The following is a 23,041-nucleotide window of genomic DNA, read 5'->3' on the forward strand; positions in this document are numbered from 1 at the left end:
TTAATTAATTAATTTTTATTTTTTAATTTGTTATTAATTCAAAATTATTTAATATTATATATTAAAAAAATAATTGCAATGAAAAGTTAGAATCTCGAAATTTTTATTATGTTTGATGAGTAAATTCTCAAAACTATAGCTAAATAATATCATAAATCTCTGTAAATCTAGAAATATGTAGTCTAACAGAAACAGGTGAAGAGAACAATTTATATGAGTTTTGTTCCGAATAGAGTATGGGATGGATTTCAGTGTTTACTTAATTTGTTTTACATACATATATATATGCATATTATTTATAAACATAAAGTCCTTTTTGTCTTTGTTACTCTAATTATATCAACTATTTCACACTTACTTCTCATTCACAAATTTTACAAACTGGCCGTTTAAACACGTGTATTTTGTATATTAGCTTTCTGTTTAGATATTTCATTAGTTAATGCAATAACGTTTCCTCATAATCAAAAGGTATGACAATAAATTTGAATTCTTCACAATGTGATTTTCCAACTTAAACATTTATAATCTATTTTTGTAATGAAGGAATGAAAAAACATTACGCATTACAAATCTGAAAACGTATTATTTTCCAGACCAGCGTTTTTGTCAAAAAATTATTAAACGTATAATTAAACTGGACATGAAACATTATGTTTTGTTTTATTATTTTTTCCGAAATGACTTACGTTTCCGACACGTATTGCAATCTTAAACATTGCGGATCCAATTCTTCTAGTAGTTGATCGCTGAAGTATAATCCTGCTTCTCCTTCTTCTTCTTCAAATATACGTCGATAATTATTTGCGCTGAAATATTTTTATTTTATTAAATATATATGTTCATATGTTTGAATTCATTAATTTAATAAATGATTACTTATACGTTTTTTGTCAAAAGTAGTAAGTTACAGTTTGCGAGCATTTTTACATTACATTTTTACATTTTTGTCAAAGATTTTTAAAGGCGCTATGTTCCACGAAGAAAATAGCTTTACTTATTCAAAATCTTCAAAAAACAGTAAATATGGAAATGAATATTCGTCTTATTAGCCTAAATTCCATTATGAGGATATACAGGTATAATAGGAAATGAAGCTGCTGGCAATCAGCAGCTCAGGATGCCATATTAGAAGGTCTGATTGACATCTATCATCTCAGATCAAACATTGCAATCAGGAAAAAAATTTCCAAACACGTTTTGATAAAATAACAAACAGGATGGGACGAGGCAGATACAAGAAGATTGCTCCACAGTTACTTTCCGCAAGTATCCCTATAAAGAATACATTTTTTTCTCCAATTAGATTGGCAACAAATCATGGAAAGTTTCCATTTTATTTCCAGAGATTTTTAAGAAGGCACGTAAAATGCGAGCGCGAAAAACCTGCAAATCTAGCAAAACCTAAGCTTTATAAATGGCACTCTCCATTACTTTCCATTCTTAGAAAAAGAAAACTAGGATTTGCATCAAAAATTCCAGAGAATGTTTTTTCTACAATATGAAGTGTGTGTCTGCACTTGAACAATTTATGAAATATATTATTGAAAGTGATAGAACTGTGACTATAAGTATCTAATCATATTACAAGAGTTAATAAGCAAGTATTTAAGAACAAGTAAATTTTTTAAACGGTGGCTTCCGTTGACCAGGCTGATCAAATTTCCAGTCGAGCGCAACTAAGCAATGATTGGGCTCTCAACCTTATGGCTGCGTATGCTGAGCCGATGAATGATCAATCGTTTGGACAATTTCCGCACAGGATTAAAAATTGCCTTCCCACAGACTTCTTCACTTAACGGGCCATGTGTTCAAAACATAGATTTACACGTTAACTGAAATGTATAAAAATTTAGCGAAAAAAAAGAAATATTAAACGCACAATATCTCTTCGGATCTTCCTGATTATTACATCTGCTGAAAACAATTTAATACGTTTAAATGCAATTACGTTTCACTGAAGTAATCTATTAATTGTTTAACACTTTTCTGCTGTTGACTTCAATAAATTTATGATGTTTGGTATTTCATTTGTTTGCAGCAACACCTAGTCTCCTTTGCAACGAAAATTAATATGAACTTTTGCAATTAAGAAATGATTTAGATGAAAAATTAAATTGGACTGCATTTAATGTCTAGGTTGTTTCCGTTAAAAGAAGTTGGTTCTTTCCTAATTCGAAAAAATATCTCCATATATATACGTAACATACATTTAATTAATTTGCACACTAAAAAAGGATTCTTCACATGGTATCTTCAAATGGGTAGATACGATAGCTGAAAAACAAGTGTCGGACAAAAGCCGAGCTGCAAAGAGCGATTTGTTGTACTGTTCTTTCCGTTTAAGTAATCCTGTTATTCGATGCATGTAATTTTGTTGAAATTCGTGTTACAAATTGCTTTATTTTCTGACGTAGAAGGAATTATCCCAAATTTTATTCAGAAGATTTAAATAACGGTTTCGATCCCAATGCGCAGCAGTTACTAATAAAATATCTGGCTCAGTGGCTTTTTTGACGTCATTTAAAACGCTTAATTACAGGGCCGTAGTACAATTCCCAACCCCAGGAGTATAGCGATATACTACAATAGAGACGTGATCGAAGCGTTTTTGGAAAAAATCGTTGTCATCGCATATTCTATTTAAGTAATCATAGTCATCAGCTTTTAATATTCGTTGCAAATAATCATTGTCATCGAATAATCATTGTAAAGAATCATTCTCATCGGATAATCATTGAAAATAATCTTTGTCATTACATAAAGGGGCATAGTAGCTGATGTATAAAGAATTGCACTCAAATTCTAATCAAAAGAATCGAATATGTATTGCAATTTATCATATGATCATTATTTACAGCAATGATTCTTAAATGTCTTCGACCTACGGCTCCTAATGACGCCGCGGAAAACTTGCGCAACACTGACAAAAAGAATATTTAAAAATACAATAAAAGCTTGAAAGCTAGGGAAAATGTCTGAATTTAATTTCTTTTTATCTAAATGAAGCTAAATGTTTTTAAAGGAAATTGAATATTGTAAAGAGTAATCAACAATATAAATATATGCGGGTTTTTGCCTCTTTGTTTTTTTTTTTTTTTTTTCGTAACATCATATCCTTCGGAACCGGTGGGGGAATTTGAGTTTGGAAGGAGGTACCCTCAAATTTCAAAAATCCATGGTAAAACGTTTCGACTATTGTTATCTTCCTACGACTATCACTCGAGATATTATATAAAATTTCTTAAAACGCTAATTTTTCGCATTCATTTTTCCAAGTGGCCGATGTCTAGAGCGCTGGAAATCAAAATGCTTTATTTGGAAAAATGTTGGCCCTTCTCACTTTCATATCGTAGAGTTTGTTTAAGAGAAATTTTTAAGTTAAAAAAATATGAAATAAATAGCACTGACAAACGTGAAACTTATGGTTATTATTATTTACGGTTATATTCTGAGTTGAAGAAAGCACGTGATTCCATATAACGTCATTCTACGTCGAAAATCTTTCGTTAATGTAAGTATTTTAAATGAATAGCTGCTTTTGGCAACTTTTATGTTTCACCTTTAGATACGTGATACGATATGCTATCGCTACGTTAATTCTTTTATTGAGATTTTGAAAATTTGTTATATTAAAATAAATTTAAATCATGACCTCAAATGTATTACCTGAAGTGTCAAAGGTCTTTGTTTCCTGACTTGGCAAGAAACATTTATTTAAGAATCACTTTTTGCTTGGAAAGAATGAATACATTTTCTTCATAATGAAATGTTTTATGCATATTATGCTATTCTAAATTTATTTATAAAAATTTAATTTCTTTTATTGTACAGTTCCTTTCTGAGTAGAAGTTTAAACTTCTGTAAGTATTTAACGATTTAGATGCAATGTTACTTTACTACAGTTACATAATTTTTTTTTCAATTTACGAAAATGTCTGAACGCAAGAAGACAGCACAAATGTTACAGCGAGCTACAGACAAAATGAAGTAAAAAGCACTAGGAGACTCAGCAGGCAAGTACAAGAAAACTTGCATGCTTCAAAAATGAATGAAGATACAACTAGAAACTCAGCAGGCAAGCATAGTGACAAGAAAGGTTACGCATTCAAGAAACTGAAGAAGAAACGAATAGGAGTTCCAGCAGACAAGCAACAACTCAAGAAACTTCGCTTGCTCAAACTGTATCAGAAACTAGTAGCAGACGCAAAAGACATTCAGAAAACCAAGAATCACTGCGTGCTCCGGAAAGGTAAGCAGAAGCGAAACGGAGGCCCATTAGGCAAGCGGAACGTCAAAAGAATATGCGCGATGACGGGAAGAAGTCGCAAGTAAACGAAGGATGCAAGACTGTCCGCGTCATCGTCAGATTCGACAGGAAATACCAGAACAGCTCAAGAAGCTGCATAAACAACTCAAGACGCTGCAGATTACGGACAATTTCGGTTCGAAGAGGCAGAGCTCATACGAGGGAACAAGCTTCGCATGAACGCATCACGACATACACGTAGTACTCTTCACAATGCAGGAAGTTTACTTTGAGCAACACACTGTATACGTAGAGCTCGTAGACATATATAGTAAAGATTTTGCTTTGTCAACAGCCCCCTAGTAAAATGTATGAAGTTTATATTGACATCTCACAATACCTGAAAGAAATTTTTCTATTTACTTCTTCATTTACTATTTTCTTACATTTCTTATCGGTAATCCTGTCTATATATTATAGATATCAAAATCAGAAAAAATTAACTAATTATCTTTAAATGTATCTAAGTGATGAATACTTCGCCCCTGTTCGTACCGAAACAACACGATGTAATTGTACATACCTAGAAAGTAAAATGTATTCAGCAGGCTGTACAGCAAGCGACAACTATAAATGGTGATAACACAAAAATGTTATATAATGTTATATACTGGCAGAATTTTAAAAAAAGAACATATACATCAGTGTTTTAAAAATACGAATTTTGCATCAAATTGCAAAACAAATATCTTAAAATCTGCCTTTCCATGCATAAGAGTTCAGGATTCGGAAAATTATATTTTCGTAAACGGTTTAGGAAAAATAACAAAAATTATTGCCTTGAGAAATGGATAATCTTGATATGAATACGAATTACGCCAAGACTACTCGTCAATGGTTGTTTTTGAACACGCCCTTAATGTATATATATAACCCTTAAAAAACGTAAAGTGAGTGAATCTACTATTCGAGTGTGTCTTTATATCTTGAGTATTTAAGAAATAAGAATTGCATTTATGTATCTCGATAAAGCTAACGCTATTGCCCGAATAACAACGTTTATTTAACACTTGATATAACCAACTTCATATATATCTTGAAATAAAACATAAATTTCCTAATCAGATACTACCAATTGCAGAAAAAATACAAAAATAATGGAATTCCTAATAACACTACAAGTAACATACCGAGGAATAAATTGCGCTGCAAAACTGATGCAATCTACAATATGTAAACCACAAAATTTATGTACCGCTATAGAAATGCAATAGAATGAGAAACGAAACTGTGATGAGAATTATAATGAAAAATTTACCATAAACTATTAGTATATGATATAAGTAAATATATACTTTTAATACTATTCATTTAAATATGTTCAAACGTTCATAATATTCATTACTTACAAACGCTTCTTCATCCATCGAAGCATAGCACAGGCCATTCTCAATTCAGTGCTGGTGCACGTCAATAAAATAAGGATAAATCCAAATTTTTACAAAAAATCAATCGCTTTGGCTCGTTTCTCAAAAAACGTATATCTACAAATGCAGTATTAATATATCACATCAATATAATTCGGGATCATAAAATCACCAAACAACGCATTAAACGCAAAAAATCGCATTAAGACAGAATGAAGAATTTTCACTCTTACAATGACTTTTACAAGAATATATAATAGAATCGAATTTCTAAATTAAGTGTTCATTGTTACACCATATTTCATTCTTGGGGAACCTTTCATGGTTGTTCAGTAATTCTAACTGTTAACTGGTACAAAAAGAATTAGGATTTCATATATATGCACAGACATATATATGTATTATATTAACACGTATCTATAGTAACATACATCATCTTATATTATATGTATTCGCATAATTCTAAATTAATTATACTAGTCAACATAATTTGTATATTGATAGCAGCACAGTTTTAAAATTATTTATTACTATCTGCTTGCTAACGATTATATAATTAAGTACAGTGGTACCTCGACAAACGAGTTTAATATGTTTCGTAACCTTGCTCGTATCTCAAAGCAATTTTCCGCATTCAAAGTAATCGAAATGCCATTAATCCGTTCCAGCTCCCAAAACACGACCTCAGCTGTTTTTTTAAGTGTTTTTGAATAAGAAAAATGTAGTTTCTTATTCAAAAACAAGAAGAAACATTTATTTATAAATAACAAATACATATTCTATAAAAACATAATTAAAAGAAAAAGTGCCTACGGAAGCGCTTAATTTTTGTCACTGGTCTTCGCTCTTTTTGTCATGATCTGCTCATTTTCACCCGCAGATCGTTTAAAAAAACTGTCCAAGGAGGTTTGTTTCTTCCTACCTGTCAAGGTATTGCGGAATCGAGTTAGGCAAGTTTCGTTGAACAACTCCGATTTAGGACTAGTTGCAACTTTTTCGCGGTGATTTTTATCCACGAACTCTACAACTTTATCCCACATTCTCAAGATCTCTTTTATATCTCTTGTAGGGATAACCTCCTCCATCTCTGGCTCCTCTTCAAAACTAATTTTTCGTTGAACCACCGTATGCTGCTGCAAATGCAGATCGTGTAACTCCTCGGTTGTCAGCTCCTGAGACTTTTCCTCTACGAGTTCGTTCACATCTCTCTCCTTCACCTCCAGACTCATGGATTTTCCGAGAGAAACAAGCTCCACTACCACTGACACTTTGGGTCTCTTTCAGCTACAGCCTCAGGCCATGCAGACGTTGTAACACCCAGCCAGGCCTGAACAATAATTCTTAGGCACATCACGATGTTAAAGTGGTTTTTCCAGAACTCTCGAATGGTAAGGTTTGTGTTCTCTGTCACCTCAAAGCAGCGGCGAAAAATGTGCTTGGTGTACAAATTCTTAAAATTAGAAATCTCCTGCTGATCCATGGGCTGCAGGATAGGAGTGGTGTTGGGTGGTAGGTAGGGAAATTTTATATACTTGAACTCTTCGAGTAAATCATCTTCGAGATTTGATGGGTGAGTAGGGGCATTGTCGAGGCCAACACCAGAACAGAACACCAGAATTATCCACTCCACAAAGAAGTTCATTCTGTCCCACGACTTCGGATTTGCCCTCCACATATCTTCTTAAAATTATAACTGGCAGGTTTTCTTTTAAAATATTATATGACTTAAAGCCTCTGGGGTTTTCCGAATGGTATACTAGCGGAGGCTTGATTTTACAGTCGCCACTCGCATTGACGCAAATTGCTAGATTTAATCTATTTTTAATGGGTTTGTGACCTGGCATCTTCTCCTCTGCCGTTATGTAAGTTCTATTCGGCATCCTTTTCCAGAAAGCCCTGTCTCGTCACAGTTGAGGACTTGCTGGGGGGGGATGTATCCTTTGGCTACTATCTGTTCGGAAATCATTTTGATGTAAACATCAGCTGCCTTTACATCCGGATTTGCTGCCTCACCATGCCTGACGACGGAGTGAAGGTCGGTCCTTTCCCTAAAGTTGTCAAACCAGCCCCGACTGGCTTTAAACGGGTCTTCCGATTCCACCTTTGTAGAAGTGTGTGGGATCTTCTGTAGAAAATAACCGTAAATCGCTCGTAAATAACTCGTAATAGTGCCTTCTCACATATGATGCTTTGTGTTAAGGTTGCTCCTTGAAGCTGCTTCTCTCTCACTCACACCATCAGTAGTTTTTCCATGTCTTGACGGAGAGAGGTCGGAGCTTAAAAATTATTGTAACGCCCTTTGTTGGCGCTATACTTTATCAACTCCTTTTGTTTAAGCACAGTAAATATCATTGATGTGTTACGCCCGTACATCCTCCCCAAGTCAATTACTCGCACACCTTGCTCATGGTTTTCTATTATTTAACGCTTTAATTCAATAGACATCATCATCTTCTTTGGACCCAGGGTTATAAAAATAAATATGATAATGTTTTCTAAATGTACAAAAAGCAAAAAACGCGATCCCAACTTATCAAAAATGCTTCCAAAACGAGGGAAACAAGCACTCAGACTGAGGACTAGTCTGAGGTGGGAGAAACTGTTAGACGCTGCACACGACACCTACATGCGCGCGCATGTTGCGGTCGTGTACAGCGGTGTAGTGTGCGATTCCTCGTATTTCAAATCTTGCTCTCGTCTCAAAGCAAAAACATCGCTCGCTCGGTAGCTCCTGTCTCAAAACACTCGTATGTTGGGGCACTCGTATATCGAGGTACCACTGTAAATACAGTTTATAGTTTTTTTAATGTGACAATCATTATAAGCCATGTAGATTTTTCCTTGTGGCTTCATTTGTTTTCTCTTCCAAAATTTCGAACGTCCAACAGTTTTGTCAGTTTCGGGCTTTTGGTATGGAGAGTTAGAAAATGAGATAAGACCAGAATGAACTTCAGTTCTGAACTTTGCAGTTCAGCATAGAGTAAGGAGTATTGACAGATTTATGTTCGCTCTTTACGTGCGCTTTTCATCGTATTTTCTTCATCATTCTCAGCACTTTAAAGTGATAACTACTAGCAGTGTTCCTTTATATTTCGTATATTTTTGGAATTATATTTTTTTACTCGTACTTTTCGAAAAACTCCAGAATTGTTCAGTGTTTTTTCGAGACAAATAAATTCTAACAAGCTACCAGCTCTTCCGCATGCTTTACGAACCTTTATGCCAGGAACAATTTTGGGTGTTAGAAGTAGGACAGATGCTAGTGACAAGAACAATTGAGGAGCATCTGAGGCAGCTTGTGACAGTCTTTGCTGCGTTCCAAGAAGATATAAAAGGAGAGGTTGATTCCTTTACAGAAGAGATAAATGCGTCCAACAAAAGAGGGAAAGGGGAAATAATACCAGTTCAAGGAAAGATGGAATCTATCCAAAATTGATACTTAAGCCTGTCAAGAAGAAATAAAAGACAACAGTAGAAGATTTTCGAGGATTTTGAAAGGAGAAATAACATGGTCGAAAGGAGAGTTAGAGAAACTGGAGAACGTGTTTCTGCTGTCAAACAGCAAATCAAAGAAAGAGTTAATGCTGTCAAACTACAAATCAAAGGAAGAGTTTCTGGTGTCGAACAACAAATCGATGACAGAGTTTCTGCTGTTGTCGCCAAAGAATCTGACAGCTTTAACACATTCATAATGACAACTGGAGACGGTTCTGATAGCTTTAAATTGGTACCTATGTTTTCCGACTCATTTCTCATGCTTTCCACGTGTGATGGAAAAAACATTTGGCATATGTACAAGGTTCAGTTCTGTATAGCTCCAAATGGAAATGGGTAGGATTCCGAAGACAAACCTGTAATTTCGCAGCTTCTCTGAGAATTGAAGAAGACGATATCGGTCCCACTCTTCTAGAAACCCAGAGGCTAGATTTTGATGCTGTACCCGGTACGCGAAAGCTCTACTAAGAAGTGTTTAAAAGGCTACAGAAGGCTGCAGTTAATATCTCGATAGCAGAAGCTCACCAAATAATCCAGAAGCTCGCCACTGATATCGAAATGCTCTCCCATCTCTCCTTTTTTTACTGCTCAACAGAAATACGTGAAGTACAATCCATGAAATACTTCCTCGGTGGCATACGGGAACCTGTGGTACAGAAACAACTGCGAATAGTGGATATCAAGGATTTAAAAAATGCCTAGAGTGTACGCCATGAAAAACGTGGCAGTCCTTTCAGAAACTTGCACACACCATTGCCCAATCGGAACTACTCCAATCCAGAAGCTAGTGGACAAGTGACAGCTCGTCCAGGCAGTCTACCCACTTAAGTAAGTGCCTTGAGGCGGAACAGACGTCAGACGAAAGCGACCTTAGTATGCTAGAACTGCAGTGGTGATGAACTCTTACGAAAGAACTGCAGAACACATTAGGACACAGAAGATAATGCTTCTAATCAGCAAGAAGTCACGAAAACAAATCGTGGATGTTGAGCGGAATTTGCCAGAGATTGCCAGATATTGAGAAGTCCCACATAAAATCCTTTCAGATTTCGGTTATGGTTGGTGGCAATAATGGACTTTTCAATCATCAGGCATACAAATAGAGTTCCCTTAGTATAACAATCGATACATGAGTAATTTACCATCATCCAAAACCTCAAGTCGAGATGATAGAACCAGCATGAACAGAACTTTTCCTTCAAGGATTATAGCTGAAAACAGAAATTTCCGGTAAGGCATTATGAAATATGCTAAGAACGGTAAGAGCACGAAATGAGTACTACTAATATGTTCTTTCGTTGAATTATCAAGGCCGTCATTCCGGTGACGGTTGAAACGTAAGTGCCAAAGCTAAAGTCATTGGGGAATGAGAAGTGGTTGCATCACGTTCTCCATTCAACTACGTTAAGGGGTCTCGTACACCTTAAAACCCTCAAAATCTCTGAATATGATCCTGTTGTAAGAATTGGGATAGCATATTTATTTTTAAAGCTATTACTTCCAGGTTTTTACAGCTGACTACATAGCACAGCTGAATTAGTAAGCAAATAGTTTGTGTTGCCACAAATGTTTTTATAATTTAATCTTCTTTGTGAGGTAATTTTTTATACTTTCACGCAATACTCCCACTTTGCGTGCACAATTTAAAATATTCTGTTATATATTTTAACTTCATAGTTAATATACAGCTTGTATAGCATCTAAAGACTACTGTGAACCAAAAATCTTAAGAATTTCATGTTAAATTCTCATTTTATTTAGAACTAAATTTATACAATGCATTTTAATAAAGAATTTTTAATATTTCCATGCGTAAAATTTTTGACTATTAAAATATTCAATATATTTTTTGGTTCTGTTAGATGATAATACTCATATAAAGAAGTCCATTAAATTTAAAGTGTGTACCAAGAACCGTTTTTAAAATATCATGCGCGCAGCAGTGAAAATTTATGTTTTGAGATAATCAAGTTTTAATGTAAATATTTTTTTAAATACTTCTCTTGTTATAAAATATATAAAATGCTTATTTTCTGAGAGATATTGTAATATTATACAATTTCGAATAGTTGGTATAAGCATAATTAATGTAAAATAAGCTGCCATCATCAAAGTATAACATATCAACTAAAAATGATTTGAAACTTCTACGCTATCAATGATACAACTAAAATTTTTCTTACAAATTGGAACTTACTTATAGGCAAATGTTTCAGGTAAAGTTCTCTGTAATGTATTATTGTATATCAAACATATAAATCATTTAATAGTTCTTCCACAGAGTAACTTTAGCATACTCTAAATGATATGTATACAACTGGGAAAAAATGCATTTTAAGAAAATCGAGTTTTGATGCAAATATTTCAGTATACAACTTTCTAATAATAAAGTGCATAGTATATTTATTTTCGAAATGATATATTTAAAATGTATAAATCCTAATAAATTGCATAAGCTTTTGTCAATATGAAACACATTAAAATTACCATACTATATAAAATACCATGACAGAATGATAGCCGTGTATTAAAATACGTGTAGCATATTTGAACAAATAATTTATTTTTACATAACCACATCAGTTAAGTACTTTCAAGCATTTAAGCATATGATATGTATCATATTATGCAATATTATTTAAACATAGGTGGGAAAAAATCCTTTACGACTTATTTGAAATTGTATGCTAAACTGCTACATTCATCGAAGTATAACATATCGACTAAGAATGATAAAACTAAAACTTCCTTACAAATAAGAATTTACTTATAGCCAAATGTCTTAGCTCAAGTTCTCTGTAATATATTACTGTATATCAAACATATAAAACATTTAATAGTTCTTCCACAATGTAACTTTAGCATACTTTAAATGCTATGTATACAACTGCGAAAAATCGTGTTTTAAGAAATTTGAGTTTTAATGCCAATACTTCAGTATATAACTTTCTAATAATAAAGTGCATAGTATATTTATTTTGAAAATACATTTAAAAAGTATAAATCCTAATAAATTGCAGAAGCTTTTGTTAGTATGAAACACGTTAAATTTACCTTGCTATATACATTACCATGACAGAATGATAGCCGTATATTAAAATACATGTAGCATATTTGCACAAAAATTTATTTTTACATAACCACTTTAGTTAAATAAACTCAAGCATTTAAGCATATGATATGTATTATATTGTATAATATACATATTATTTAACATGGGTGAAAAAATCTTTTACGACTTACTTCAAATTGTATGCTAAACTGCTAAAATTTTATTTACAAATTAAAACGCACCAGCACAATAAACATCCCCATCATTTTTATGGAGGCCTGAACTTCTGACATTTTTTGCTGCCTTTCAAGTTTACGCTGTTGTTTTGTTTCTGAGAAGCCTTTCTTTTCGGCGTTATCTATTCTCTTGTTATCAATTTGTAAAAATCCTTCAATAGAAAACTTACTTCTAAAAAGCTGTAGCTCATTCATTACAGAATGTCTACCAACAGACCTTTCGTTAAAAGCAATTACTGCTTCATTTCCAGCAATTTGAACTATCCTACTACCAGCACGACATGTCTTTTTACAAAATTTCCAAATTAAGGAATTAAATGATTCATTAGTATTTTGTGTTTTGCCGCCAAGGCAACGTCTCAATAACGAAGGTTGTGACAAATCTATAAAAACTGGCTTTATTGCCTCCATTACAGCGACTGGTTAAGAATTTATATGCTTATAATCAGCTTTATTTTGCTTAGCTATATTGTATTTGCACCATGTGGTTTCATTTGTAGGACAAACGTCATGAATCGGCTTTTCATCACTCGATATTTTGTGGTAGTAAATTGCCCAAATGGCATTTCTGATATCACTAACAGACTCATAATATTCTCTAATCGCATTACCATAATACGAAGTTATTTCATTTATTAACTTATGTGTTAGTCTCCCTTTCCCAGACAAATTTTACCGTCATTTAATTTTACTTTTTTTCTTTCAAGTTTTAATTTGCGTAGCCATATTCCCATTCGTTTTTGAATATGTCCAACACACTCAATTTTTTCTATATTTAATGAAACATATGGTTTGGCGTCAGTTATACCTGCAAATGGTTTTGCATCACCTATGTAAGGATATTAAGTTTTACTAACGTTTATTTTATTTTAAATCTTTACTATCACTTCTTATTTTCTACTTCCGGCCAGAATTAAAAGCGTTAACTTATTTATGCAAAATTTGTGTGGCGAACGCCAAGTACTTAAGATGTGGCTTTTTGCCAAGCGAGAGAGAGGATGGAGTTAGTCGAAGCAGGCCGCTTACCTTAGAATTTTTACTCAGTTGCTGGTTGCCTTCCAGGCCAGAGGTTTAATCCTCGTGATAATTTTTAAACGTATTGTAGTGTTAACAGTTCTCTGTACTACATACGGCTTCCTGTTAATATAAGGCCAATCTTCCACGTTTATTATTCCAAAGTTAAGTTAGAGTTTAGTTAAATATTTTTATATTCTTACGTTTAGACCACAAGTAGTGGGTCTTTGTATTCCGAAGTACGGAAATTATTGTAAAGAGAGAAAAATAAAGGGTTTTGTATACCTTTCTTGTGTATCCTGTCTACTTCCCACAGTTATTGAACATAGCTTTAGTAAGCTCTCTGTTCCGAGTCAGGTCCTTGCATATTCCCGAAGAAAGTAAGACGGAACATTGAACCTGAGAGTGGCGCCCAACGAAGAAGAATAACCATGGCCGAGTTTCAAGAAGAACCTGTGCTGCCTGCAGAAGCGGCTCAGAATCCAGAAATGCCAGCTGCCGCCCTGGAAAGATTTGGTTACATCGTCCAGACCATGCGCGCTTCGATGAAACCAGAAGGAACATTTAATGGAAACTCAGCGGTAACCAGTTTTTTGGAAAAATTGGATGACCACTTCATGCTCTACCCCGTGCACGAATTTCAAAAAGATACCTTAGCTACCAGCGCTTTGAGGGTCCAAGCGCTTAATTCGTTCAAATGTATAGGCAGAAGTCTCTTGGGTCAAGCAGGAAGTCCCACCTGTACTTACGAGAATTTCAAGACTGCGCTAGTAAAAGCCTTCCCTGTCGTAAGGGATCGTGCGAAATTAGAAACGGAACTTTTCAGCATATATCAGCAAAAAATCGAAAATCTCTCAAGCTGTATTTTAAGAAAAATTCACGTCTTCAAAATCTTGTATGGAAACCGTCCGTATCCTGAGATAATTCAAGTGATTTTGCCGAGGTTACTGCCCCAAGTGCAAGACTTTATTGAATTAAGAAATCCGACTACACTGGAAAAGTTATTTGAGCTAGCAATCCAGTTTGAAAGTAGAAGAACGGCGGACATTGAAAGAAGACGCCATTATCAACAGCGAAACCAATTTGGTGCGCCAAGACTACAGCAAACTCAAGCACACTGCTACGGAAGCAAAGCGAATCAGTGGGCAAGGAAACCCGAGCATTCAAAAACAGCCGGCGAACGTCGACAGTTCAATAGCAATCCAGGAAAAAAGTCTCAAGGCCAGTGGAAAAAGAAGGAAAGCACGGGAATGAAAAATAATTTAAACTAAAACGGATTTCTGCTGACGGGAGGGTGCGGAAATCCGAAGGCCACGAAAAGCCCTCTTCCTTCAAGTTAAATACAGTAATGGTGAAAAATTTGACTCTTCCGAAGATTGAAGTGTTGGTGAATAATATCCCAGCCACCGCACTCCTGGATACAGGCGCGCAGTGTTCCTGTGTGGCAGAAGATTTTTTTAGGAAGTATTTTCGTAAATATCGTACATATAATTCGGATAATACGACAGTGTTAGCTGCGCAAGGAGAAAGATGTAAGTGTATAGGTAAATTACCGCTGTATGTCCGTATCAAGGACGAACAAGTAAAGGTTATGTTTTTCATAGTAAAGAATCTGCAAGCACATATTATCTTAGGAATAGATTTTCTTTCAGAGGCACAAGCAACGCTAGATTTTAATGAAGCGTCCCTTAAGCTGAGAATGAAACCAGTTCGTGAAGAAAAGGCTGAACCGCCGATGTTAAACCTTGACCACCTGCCTAATGAAGAGCAACGAAGAATCCGACAAGTGGTAAGTGAATTTGCTTCGTTATTTAGTGATATTCCAGGATTTACTCAGGTTACTAACCATAGTGTTGACACCGGAGATTCAATGCCAGTTCGCCACAAAGCATACCGGTATGATAAGAATAAGGAAAAAATTATAGAATGGCATATCACGGATATGCTACGTAAAAAGATCATAACGCCCATCTCAAGTAGTTTTGCTAGCCCGGTGGTTTTATGTAAGAAAAATAATGACTATCCATTGACACATCCAAAAAGGTGGAGATTCGCAATTGACTACCGTAAATTAAACTCCATAACTAAATATCCGGTATATCCGTTACCTATTATTGAAGAAATTCTAAGGAACATAACATCCACCAAATATATGACGACTTTAGACTTAACGACTGGTTATTTTCAAATAGGGGTTAGGCCTGAGGACGTGCCTAAGACTGCTTTTATAACCAAGTCTGGCACTTATGCATTTCTGCGCATGCCGTTTGGCCTTTCAGGGGCACCGGCAACATTTCAGCGATGTATTGTGTTAAGGCCTGTTCATGGAAAGTCCACATTTATCTATTTAGAGGATATCATTATTACTAGTGATAATCTCGAACAACATGTACAGGATTTAAGACAGGTGTTTTCTTTATTAAATGAAGCCGGTCTAAAAGTTAATGTCGAAAAGTGCAAATTTGCAGCCCCTGAATTAAAATATTTAGGTTACAAAATATTTCAGAAAGGAATAGAGACAGACGAATCAAAAATAATCGCTGTACAAAAGTATCCGACTCCAAACACGGCGAAGAAGTTCTCTTCTTTTCTAGGACATTGTTCATATTATAGGTCCTATATAAAAGATTTTGCAGCTATTGCTGAACCATTGTTAAAATTAAAAAGGAAAAAGGCGAGATTCTAATGGACGGCCGAAGCCAATAGTGCTTTCGAAAAATTAAAACAAGCATTAACGCAAGCCCCTGTGTTGAAATTTCCAGAAAAGGATGAGAATTTAGAAATTTCAGCGGATGCTTCGGATTATGCGGTAGGAGCGCTACTTTCGCAAAATCAGCAGCCCGTGGCATTTTTAGCCGAACTTTAAATCAAACACAAAGAAACTATTCCGCGACCGAGAGAGAGGCACTTGCAGTTCTGTTAGTAGTGCAAAAGTTCCGAGTCTATTTTGGAAAGGCGCCAATAACAGTGTACTCTGATCATGCGGCGGTAACTAGATTGTACTCAGGGAAAAACTTATCCCCAAGGTTAATAAGATGGGCACTCAAGCTACAAGAATATAATCTGGTAATCAAGCATACCCCCGGAAAGGAAAATATCGTAGCAGATGCCCTATCCAGAATTAAAATAGATGAAGAAGGTAATACTGTAAAGGTGGCAATGCTCACAGCATGTACAATAAATTCCCGAGAAACTGTAATAACCGAACTGGGTAAGGATCCTGAGTTTGGAAGCATTTATGAGTATTTAAAGGATCCTGAAAATTTTAGCCACCAAGATATTGTGGCGATAAGAAATAGGGCGGCCCATTACGAACTAATAGATGGTCTATTAATTTATACAAAAACTACGAATTCCAACAACGAATTTCGACCTGTTATCCCAGCTAGTCTTAGATTAAATATCCTGTAGGAGCTCCATGACAGCCCTTTAGCTTCTCATGCTGGTATTCGAAAAACTACTCAACGCGTACGCGAGGCAGTCTATTTTCCTGAACTGCAAAAGTTAACAAGGGCGTATGTCCAGTCCTGCCCAACATGTCAAGCAGTTAATTATATTAATTTCCGCCCGGCCGGGTTTCTAAATAGTATTAAATCCGAATTTCCAAATGAAATAATTGGCATCGATTTATTGGGCCCTTTCACAAAAAGTCAGTTAAATAAAAGTCGCTATCTCCTTGTTATGGTTGATCATTTTAGTAAGTGGACCGAAATTGTTCCCTTAAAACGAGCCTCCGCGAAATTAGTTACTGATTCTATTTTAAATAAATATATTTTAAAATACGGAGCGCCCCTAAAAGTTATATAATGGTCCTCAATTTGTAAGTAATGTATTTGAAGACATGTGCCCAAAACTGGTCATATGTCATTTAAAAATGGTCCCGTATCGGCCGCAATCAAATATAGCGGAACGGCTGAATAGAAATATAGTGAAAATTATCCGTAGTTATGTTAACAATTTTCATAAAAGCTGGGATAACTATGTCAATGAATTTGCTTTCGCCCTTAGGACCGCAAAACATGATACAACGGGCAAAACTCCTGCTGAGTTATTTTTAGGCAGAAAGATTATAACGCCGTTAGATAAATTATTTTATGTGCAACAAAGAGCCCCAGAATTTAAAATGGGTGATATAGAAAAACTAATTAAAGAAGCAAAAAAGAATACTGAAGTAGCACAGAGAAAACAAAAGCTGCATTATGACTTGAAACGACGGGGAGTAACTTATAAAGTAGGGGATGAAGTGTTAAAAATTAAGCATTCACTATCTTCAGCACCAGAAGATAAAACTGCCAAATTTTTTCCACGATTTGAAGGACCATATGTCATAGAAAATATAACTCACGCTGTAGTAGTGTTAAAAGCCAGGAATTGTGAAACCTGCTCCGCAAACATTGATCAAATCAAACCCTACTATGATCGTAATAAAATGCAAATAATTACAGATCTTTTGCAGGATCCGGCACGACAGACACGGCGGGCACAAGCTCCAGAGGTGGAACAACGACAAGTACAAGGGCAAGCCATTAAGAGGCAGGAGCAAGTGAAAAGAAAGTTTCCCCGCGGGAAAATTAAAGGTTACAAGAAAAAGAAACCGTTCCACCGTCCAGAAAAGAGAGCTCACGAACACCCCCAGAATGAAGAAGGGAGAAGGACGACGTATGCAAAGAGAGCCAGGAGAAATGACGGCAACTATAATCCGGCTCTAAAACGGAAGATCTACTCATCCGACAGGACTCTCCGCAGCAAATGTCGCCGAACTGCGGAAGGGCCACCAGCGGCGGAGGAAAAGTTACAAGGAAAATTTGAACGGCCAGCAACGAGGTCCAAGCAGGAACGCGAAAGGATTCTCCCGGTTCCGCCAAGACCAGCTGCCATCAAACGGCCAAGACCACAGGCAGCGGCGAAAAGGAAGGTATTCAAGGGTGACCGAACTGGAGAAAAAAGAAAGCTTCTAGAGGAAGGCCCTGAAGGGCGAGCCCGCACAAGAAGGAGGATAAATCAAACGAGAATCTGCGCTACCTTCCAGGACTGGGCTCAGAAAAGAATGTCCGAATGTAACAAAGATAAGTAAAATTTTATGTTACTTTGCAAACGTAAGTTAATCTTTCATTCTTACTGCAAGTGGCAGATTTCAAGAAGTTTTACGTCATGCGAGGTCTACCTTTATCGCCAAAAAGGGGAGAAATGAGTTGTTACCGATTTTGGTATTATGTTTTTCAATTACTCGCGCGTAAAACAAAAGTTGATGTATAATAGGAATATGTAAAGACTTAAATATTGTAAAAGTTATTGTATAAATTTTATTTAAAACATCCTGGCAAGAAAGAAGTTTTAGTCTGAAAGACTTTTTGAAATGTAGTATTTCAATGTAGAAGAATTAGCACTTGATTTGAAAAGAATAGAAGTTAACAATGTACTACTAATGTATGTTTTCAAATGCGTAAAATTAACGGCATGTTAATATGTTCTTATATACAATGTGAACTGTTATTTTAAATGTTAAGAAATACCGTGATATGGTAAAAGTGAAAGTAATGTTAAAATGTTTTTTTATTCGTGTGACTGTAAAAAGACCAAATCATGGTGAATATGTGTTAAAGGTTGAATGAATGTAGTTAGGCTCTCTGATGCTACACTTCAGAGTTAGCCACTTTCAGAATAGTACCTCAGGGTTTAGAGTTGAAGTTAGGGTGTGTTATGAGGGCTTGGTATGTTGAATTTTTAACACGTTAGTGTTTTGATTGTAGGAGGAAGTGTTGAACACGTTTACATAAACACATTCGTGTTTGGTGTTCTTTTAGAACACATGTCAGAGAGCAAGGGGAGAGATAATTAAAATAGTCATGAATGAAATAAGAATGTTAAGAGAAATATAAATATGCATGTTACTTGCCATTTCATTGTGTAACATTTCATTAAACTAGTTTTCCTTCCAGATCTCTGGAAGGAAACAGATTTGAATAAAAGCTCCTGTTTAGATGCAGTACAGATGAAAAATTGCGTGTCCTTGGAGCTGCTATTGTAAAAACAAATTTCTTTTTTTTTTTAATTTCTAGTTTCTAGTGAGAAATGTTTGTAAAAGATTAGCCTCGCGTTAGATTCTAGAGCTAAATGTTTTCAACAAGGTCGTTTTAGACCTCAGTTTAAAACTAATTAACTCTGGCGGGAAGTATGTAAGGATCTTAAGTTTTACTAACGTTTATTTTATTTTAAATCTTTACTATCACTTCTTATTTTCTACTTCCGGCCAGAATTAAAAGCGTTAACTTATTTATGCAAAATTTGTCTGGTGAACGCCAAGTACTTAAGTTGTGGCTTTTTGCCAAGCGAGAGAGAGGATGGAGTTAGTTGAAGCAGGCCGCTTACCTTAGAAGTTTTACTCAGTTGCTGGTTGCCTTCCAGGCCAGAGGTTTAATCCTCGTGATAATTTTTAAACGTATTGTAGTGTTAACTGTTCTCTGTACTACATACGGCTTCCTGTTAATATAAGGCCAATCTTCCACGTTTATTATTCCAAAGTTAAGTTAGAGTTTAGTTAAATATTTTTATATTCTTACGTTTAGACCACAAGTAGTGGGTCTTTGCATTCCGAAGTACGGAAATTATTGTAAAGAGAGGAAAACAAAGGGTTTTGTATACCCTTCTTGTGTATCCTGTCTACTTCCCACAGTTATTGAACATAGCTTTAGTAAGCTCTCTGTTCCGAGTCAGGTCCTTGCATGTTCCCGAAAAAAGTAAGACAGAACATTGAACCTGATACCGTCACCAATATAAGAAGTATATTTTACACCTCTTTTTTCCATGGAACATGAAAAATTGTTTATCTTTCCATTCATTTCCATTTTTCCTGAAGAACCAGCATTATTCTCCAAACAGGTTTGTGTTCACTTACGCCATTTCCTAGAAATGACTCGCAACCTTTGCAATATAAGACAGTATTTCTGTATCGATTACTGTGTTGCTTTCTGACCCTATTACGGAACAGACTCCAACCAAAGACGTATGTCCTCGAGTCTTCCATGTACCGTCTCCACTTACAGTCACATTTAACGACGAATTTGAAAGAACGATGTGCAATCACAGGAGGGAGATCCATAACGCAGCAGAATTTCTGCATAGCAGCTTTCCCTTGACCAAGAGTTCGCATTGCATACGTAAATCTTCTGTTTAGCTCTGATATATTTTTTCGGACACCTATCATATTAGAGTTTCTGAAAGTTCTTTTACATGAACACTTTGAGCATAGTAACTCAAATTTTGAGCTTAAACCATGATGAAATAGTTCACTTAAATGAACATTACAAATTTTACAACATAAATTATTTTCAATAAATTGAAATAGGATATCCAAATCAAATAGTCTATAACCACTAAAATTAGGCTCTAAAGTTATCTTTATCCCTTGGTGGCAAATCAGTGTCACTATTTAATTTTTTAAACGAAGAACTGACACCACACTTCTTATTCATTGTATCATTATGCTGATTTCCCTGGAACTTTTTTTCTTTGGTCGATGAATATAAGATCTTTTATATTTTACATCTTCCTCACAATTTTCCATAATTATCAGGTGATAAAAATACTAAACAAAAACTGCAATGTTATAATAAAAACACCTTCAATAAAGTCAAAAGAAATTTAGAAATCGCAAAAGAGCTTGTAAACAATCACGTTTCACGCTAATCCAAAGCTGGAGTAAGATTTCAACACATGCCTATGTTAGATGCCTATGTTAGAATAGTGCTATGTATAAATCTAATATATTCCTAAGTCGCGCTTTCGAGACATGAAAAACGCAGTTTGAATTTTGTCAATCGGCCCAGTAGAACGGGAGATATAGCACAGTCCTCCCTTTTTTTTTTAGCTTGATAACACATCAGCACTGTTTTTCCACCATCTCAAAATAAATTATGAAGATTTGTGCTTATGCAACTAGTTGAATTTCAACAGAAATACACGTTCATATGAAAACGTTGAAGCTCTTTTAACCCTCTGAGCGTTATGACCGGGTTTAGGCGGTCAAGACGGCCTACCTCGAAAGCGTTACGGACGCTTCTAGGCGGTCATTGGAAAAGTGTTCGAAAGCGTTACTGACGGTTCTAGGCGGTCAGTGATGAAGACCTCGAAAGCGTTATGACCGCTTTAAAGCGGCCGTGCAGATGTCTCCTGCCCTCCTTATTTCTGGAACCCTGGAGATCTCTAAATGACAGTTCTCAGTAGGAGGCAAAGAGGGTTGTCTTTTTCGTTTTAGACCGCTATGTTTAATCGCCAAGAAAACGCTTGAACATGTAATGGTTTATAAACAACAAACAAACGTGGGCATTCTTCGCGAAATGAAAAAGTATCATGTAAGCATGTTTTTTCAATAGTCTCTTTAAACAGATAACATTTTCATAAAATATCCTTTAGTTTTTAAATTGATTGTTCAGAAATATGCGAAATGCTCGTGAATTCAATTAAAAAATAGCATTAGGAAATATTTAAACAAATTTACTTATGGATATATAGATACATAATTAAAACCGACAAGTTATAAGTTTTAATTATTCGAGCGAACGAATAGCGCATTTAATTACTGCATTTAATTTAATACTGCATTTAATATGAGTTATATATAATTACATGTAAAGAATAACATAATTAAGCAATAATTCAAATAAAAATTAGCCATCAACAGTAATTTATAATAAGCGTATTTTGAACGGGTTTATGAAGCATAATCTAATTTTATAGTAAAAATAATAATGGCGAATTATTTATTCATTTTGGAACAATATTCGTCGCTTATACTGGTTTGATGAAGTTCTGTTCAAATTCATTTCAAATATTCCAAATCTTTATATGTACATTGATTTCAATGCGATTTTTATTAGAAAAAAATTCAATTAGTTTGATTTTCTTACATAATTGTAATTACATTGTTCAACGCAAAATAACTACAAGCAGAAAGGCAAAGGTGTGTTAAAATTTCTGTATTTTGCTATATAAATTATTAAAATAACCAACCTACAGCCTAACAACTGAATGTCCGAAATATAACCCGCAACTTTTCTAAAAGTAACAAATTTCAGTTAAAAAAAACCGCAGTTAATAAATAAAACGAAATACTATTAAGAAAAGAAGCACGAAAATTTACTTTTTAGTCCAAAGAGATTTCAGTCCCGAAGGACTATTGCTTTCGTTTTGGCATTTTGCGTCGGACTCATAAACGTCGGTTCACTTTTCAAACTGTTGCCACAAAATGTTAGAGTCCTGCATTATATTTGAAGAAATTAAATAATGAAAAATCTGCATAAATGATTGTCTATTTCTCGCATTGTGATAAAACAATGGTACATAGAGCCATCGAATTTTGAATGACGAAATCCTACTGCGAATATGGGCATCTGAAATCCCAAATTTGGAATTTGTTTTATTATAGATTTTATATTTTGTAAAACTTTAACGAATTTTTGATTTACAAACTCAATGCTTTAAAAGCGAGAAATGGCAACGTTATATATATATAAAAAAATACTTTTATCTCCAGCTCGCGAAACAGTCAGTGTATATCGGAAATTCTAAA

At 35.0% G+C, this 23,041-nt stretch overlaps 1 protein-coding gene across 12 annotated transcripts in view; it reads right to left on the reverse strand.

Annotated features, from left to right (window-relative positions):
• The window catches only part of LOC146994913 (uncharacterized), a 691,669-nt gene that overhangs the window by 216,205 nt on the left and 452,423 nt on the right, over positions 1–23,041 (reverse strand). The window contains exon 3 of one of the 12 annotated variants that reach the window (XR_015043342.1): positions 690–809. The exons of the other annotated variants lie outside the window; for them this stretch is intronic. The gene's annotated coding sequence lies outside the window, so the exon portion shown is untranslated. Of the gene's footprint in view, positions 1–689; positions 810–23,041 lie in introns of those variants that run through there. 12 annotated transcript variants of the gene reach the window in all.

This window comes from Stegodyphus dumicola, chromosome 10 (assembly GCF_044657685.1).
Source record: "Stegodyphus dumicola isolate Sdum_Otavi_A_Nest chromosome 10, ASM4465768v1".
In the NCBI taxonomy this organism is placed as follows: domain Eukaryota; kingdom Metazoa; phylum Arthropoda; class Arachnida; order Araneae; family Eresidae; genus Stegodyphus; species Stegodyphus dumicola.